Source organism: Zingiber officinale, chromosome 9A (assembly GCF_018446385.1).
Source record: "Zingiber officinale cultivar Zhangliang chromosome 9A, Zo_v1.1, whole genome shotgun sequence".
Lineage (NCBI taxonomy): Eukaryota > Viridiplantae > Streptophyta > Magnoliopsida > Zingiberales > Zingiberaceae > Zingiber > Zingiber officinale.
The window spans coordinates 100,482,944-100,488,629 of NC_056002.1; the positions used below are offsets into that span (position 1 = coordinate 100,482,944).

At 39.7% G+C, this 5,686-nt stretch overlaps 1 pseudogene; it reads left to right on the top strand.

The window, feature by feature from the left end:
• Positions 1-848: 848 nt before the first annotated feature.
• On the top strand, positions 849-4,549 carry LOC122019385 (annotated as a pseudogene).
• The last annotated feature ends 1,137 nt before the right edge of the window (positions 4,550-5,686 follow it).

Consider the following 5,686-nt stretch of genomic DNA (forward strand, 5'->3'; position numbering starts at 1 on the left):
ATGACGCATTAGATGTGTCCTGTCTAATGCTCGTGACCATGAACTCTGAGCTTCAGAAGCAACACGAGTTGATGGGCACTTACGATATGGTTGAACATCTTCGTCAACTGTATCAAGGACAAGCGCGACATGAGAGATTTGAGATCTCAAGGGCACTATTTCAGTGCAAGATGTCAGATATCAAGGGCACTATTTCAGTGCAAGATGTCAGATGGGGCTCCCGTAGGCCCATATGTACTCAAAAATGATTGGGTACATAGAAAACCTAAAAAGGTTGGGATTCCCGCTTGGCCAAGAGCTGGCCACTGACCTGATCTTGCAATCCTTGTTGGATAGCTATAGTCAGTTCGTTCTAAACTACAATATGAACGAAATTGACAAGCCACTGCCCGAGCTGCTTAGCATGTTAAGAACAGCTGAGCTGAACCTTAAGAAGGCTACACTACAACAAAAACCCTCATAAACATTGGTGGAACAACAACAGTTTTAAGCAAAAACCGATGTCTTTGAGTATTTTACACCAATTTTTCCAAAAATCGGTGTCTATGAGCACAGATTTTCACTCATAGACATCAGTTTTTTAGGCGATCTCTATGATCGCCTTTTTTTCGTTAATAGACACCGATTTTAACAGCGATTTTAAAACCCGATGTTAATGAACCAAAATAAAATATTTTAATTTTCCCACTAGCTAAAATTTGCAACACTTCACAAAGTTCCCTCCAAACCTAAACCTATATCGCGCCCCTTCCTCCGACCATCTCTCTCAGCCTAAACCTAAACCTAAACCTCCGACCATCTCTCTTAATCTCATCTCCCTCTTCCCCTTCCTCAACCTCATCGAGTACTGATCCCTCTTCATCGACGGAAAGTAGGAGGAGGACCCTCGCCCTCCAGACAACCCCTCCAACCCCTACGGCTTCCTCAAGTTTCCCATGGGATTCAACGTCGAGCTCGCCTCGCTCGCCTCCAAGGTCCGCGGTGACGTGCGCCTCTGCTGCTGCGTCATCTCCGACAGAGTCTACGAGAACCTCCTCTTCTTCCCCGTGATCTAGCTCATCAAGGATAGGTACCCCGGCGTGCAGATCAATGTCGTTGCCTCGCCCAGGGGGAAGCAGGTGTACGAGGTGAACAAGAATGTGAGGTGGGCAAATGTGTATGACCTCGACGAAGATTTCCCGGAGCTGGTGGAGTACGTCAACATGATCGGTCTGTTAAAGGTACAAATGAAAGGGGGAAAAACACATGATCCTTGAAATGGAATGACAGCAGAAATCTCACCGGATTTAAACTGCAAACACAAAATGTTCGTCGAAATCTTTGCCTATTTAGCTTGCCTTCTGAAGGTGACGGGGACGATGTCGGCTCGGTATTGTGCGATGTGGAGAAAGGCCAGCTGGGACATGTCGAAGTGTGGGCGGGGAGGGTTGCACCAGCCGCCATCGTTGCTGGGGAGAGCGGAGTTAGGCGGGTAGAAGTTGGTGGTCATGACGACATGGAGCCCGGAAGGCACCACCGAGGGTCGTCATTGCACCGAAGCTCGTAGCAAGTGCCGCAACTGAGCCCATCGTTGAACAACACCGTGCTCAGTGCCGCCGTGTTGGTTCCGTATCCCCGGGCATAGAGGTTCCCGTACCCGCACGCACCTCCTGCAAACAGTTCCATCAGTAATTATTTCAGCAACATAACAAACTTAAATTATCTCACCCATGGTGCCGGAGGCATCTCCCCCTCCGTAGAACGTGGCGTACGCACTCTGCCAGTTTTTGAAGCCGTCACCTGAGGTTGCAGAGATGAGGAAACAAAGCGAACAGAGCAAGAAGAAGCAGGTGTGACGGAGTGACAATGCCATTGTATTGGAGAAGGCCCGCGCACTGAAGGTGTTTGACGGTATGCTGGAGAGAAAGCAATAAGTAGATTTAATTTATAGGAGAAGATGGAGAAAAGGTTAGAGTCTACTTGTCATGTGTGGGAGTGAGAGCATAGGTGGGCACAGTGAGGGGGAGCGTGAACAAGCGTAGCTGACATGCCGGTGTTAGAGAGATACCACCAACTGCTGATGCTGCATGGCCCTGGCACTGTTAGGTTTGTTGTCACCTTCTAGTGCATGGGCCATCTCATGCTCAATGCTCATTATCTCATGTGAACAGGCGCAGGCCTGCTGCTCACATAGACCTTCACTTCTCCAACCATGAACCTCTCCGAACGTGGATACCACATGTGAGGCAACCACCATTGATGCCTCAATTCTAAACAAACAAACAAACAAAAAAATCTTTTGTTGTTATGGATTGTTCATTTGTGATACTTGTGGTGTTTCAGGTATGATGAAATGGAGGAATGGTTAGGGAGACCATTTCGCAGTGTGCCAAGTCACCCAGTGTCTCCTCTCAGAGTGTCCATCTCAAAGAAGCTCAGGGCCTATGTGGAAGAAAAATATAGCAAAGTCGGAGTTCGAAAGGGGGGATTTGTTTTCATTCATGGCATTGAAACAGATTCTGTGGCTTCAATGAGATCCAAGGGGGACAGTGATAGCTTGTTGCCGATCTAAGTTTGGGTTGAAATAGTAAAAGGTTTGAGGTATGCAGAACTCCTTTATAGAGATACAAGTTTATAGAGTGAAGCCATGCTATCTACAATAAGTTTAGTCAAGTGGAAGAAATAGTCAAGAACAAAGTATACATGGATGACACTACTGCCATCATGTAGAATCTATAATCTAGACATGAATGACACTTTACTAGATGTTAACTCATGTGCATATTTTAACTACTAGATTAGTACACATAAGATGAGTGATTTTCAGCTCATGAATAAAGAAGCCAAGACAATATAATCGTATAGTTCCCTTTGTGATGGTGGTAATGTATCCTTGTTTTGCATAGAAAATTTAGTTCACTGTCTAATTCATACATTACTTGTTCTTGATGGTCTGCAGAAGAATACTTACTCTTGGAAAGTGAATTTAGAATTCTGTGTCCTATTCTTATGGATATCAAATCTTCAAGAATTGATTTCATATTAGATACATCTTATTAGCTTGTGGAAATAGGGGTGTGAAGCCTCTCTTTGTCATCCCACATGAGAAAGTGAGGGAGGATGTAGAGGAAGTGGTCAGAGATGACACACATATCCTCTTCATTACCACTCCTGACCAGGTATCCTAAATCTAATTACTTATCCTTTTCTATATTTCAAATGCATTCAGTACTAATTTGCTTTGCAATTGCATCCTTAGCTAGCAGCTCTCGTCGATGATGCAATCAGAGTAATTGCCACAAACACTGCTGCCCTGCAACTCGCTAATGCTCGCAACAAACCGAGGTCATTTTTTCTTAACTCTGTGTTCAATCCTTTTATTTGGTTATCTAGGCCTTTAAGTTGTGATTTAAGTAAAAGGTGTGTGAAGGATAACTATGGTATTACTAGCAATATAAGCTAATTGGTGAGTTAAGATTAATATTGTCAAAGCCCCAGTTAGTTGAACCTTTGGGATACAACACACTTTGAAATTGTATTACAACAATGTTAATGTCTTACAACAATTATAAGTTATTAGGGGATGGAGGCTCAAGGGCTTCCTTTATATATCTTTCTACAAAAACAATCACAAAATTGCATTTGCTAACTATTTAGATCAATTATACACAATTTTGTGAGAACTTGTGGAAAGAATAATATTCTTGATGATTTGTTCAACATTGTTCAGAGTTCATAGTTAACACAAGCAGTACTTTAGCAGTTACATAAAAACAATGGACAAGAATAGAGAAAAATCACATCATGCGAAAGCAATTAGGAATTTTAATATGGTAATACATCAAGCTGGAAAGGATCAAGGCAGAATTGGTTATGAATTAGACAACAATCACTTTAATCTTTCCTTAATACCTCCATAAACTGATGATACTGGATGCATATAAAGTTTGCATGACATATATCATGAGTTATAGCGCATAGGCATTGTTTTATATAGAGGCTCCATGGGAGGGTTGATGTGTTTAGTATAGAAAGTACCAGGGAAGAAGAGGGTGCCGTAAAGGAAATATATGAAAATGTTTTCCATAAGATAAACCAAAGGAAGAAGAGGATTGATGTGTTTGAGAATTTTGGCTCTAGTACTATTTTTGATATTTTGTTAGGCATCGTTTGAAGTTTATGTCCAGTAAGATACCATGATGGATTGGAAAAGATATAGGATGAAAGAGATCAGCAAAATAATCTCTTTACTAATAAACCTTGTACAGTAAAAAAAAAAAGTCTTTATCTAAATTCCCATCACCTCAATATTCTAGCTCAACTTTATTTGATTCGTAAGTGGTTAATAACAAACATATCATTCTTTTGTTTGTGATAGTTGAGATGTTTTTTTTTCAGTATTGCATTGTTTTCTTCTGAAGAAAAAGCAAACACCTTTGTTCCTAATGCCCGAGAAAAGAGGTGTTCAATCATTGCATCAAGCACAGGAAAGCTAATAGACATTGATGTTGAGTTTGTGAAGAACGCAGTGGGAATTTTTGAAGGCTCTAAAGAACTGATTAATTTTTGAACGCAGTGTTCAATCATTGTTGCTACACCAGGGCATTTGAATGATATTCTGAATATGAAAAGATTGAACCTCCATCAAGTACTGATTAATTAAATTGCAACTATGAGAAAACTTTGTTGCAATAATTTCTGGTTTGGAATATATTAAGTTCCCAGGAATGATAGATCTATCACTATATGATGTGGTTGAGATAAATGATGAATGTGTCTCTTTTTTAGCATTCAAGTTAGTCATCTTGTTACCTGATGCTCTTACTACTTTTTCAACTATGATTTTTTGTCTTGGTTTACTAATATATTATTTATGTATTTTTACAGTTTACAAATCTCAAGTACTCCAGAGTTGAAATTGATGAAGTGCGGTTCGAGTGGGCTGAATGCATGCTAGATTACATTTGAGTAGGAAAGGTATTTGATTTTTGAAAACTTTGGATGATGCATGCATTTGCTTGGAATGTAAATTGCGTATATTGTCCCATGTCAATTTATTTCTGATGGTGATATTCTAGGACTTCTGCAGCATGTATAATTCTTCTATTTTTGTTCTTTGCTGTAGTTAAGTAGACCAAATGATACTTTTGTTTGACAGATTAGAACAGTGGATGTTTTAACTCAGAAAACTAGGCATTTGAAGGTGAAAAGTGGTGAGATTAGGGAAATGAAAGGTGCAAGAAGAATGGAGCAGTATAGCAAGTTGAACAGATTCTGATTCACATAATTTAATGTAGCCTCAGCTTAATTTTTGACTCACGATGTTCTACCTTGATGTGTTGTTAAAAGAATGTTCTACCTTGATTTTGATATCTATTAGCTTTTGATGTAAAAAGAATGTTTGTATATTTTATGGATACTGTTGTAAAAAGAATATTTATGTAATTTGTGAATATTTGTGTATTTTATAGATACTGTTGAATGAAGAATATTTGTGTAATTTGTGAATATTTGTATATTTTCTTGGTTACTGTCGATTTTTCACTGTTTCGGAAATCAAATTTGTGTTGGTAAAAAATATTGATATTACATCGGTTTTCCACGGCTGCAAAACCGATGCCATTAACTAATATTACATCGGTCGTATACCACTGCCAAAACTGGTGTTATTACCATATAATATTACATCAGTTTTACACCGTTGATG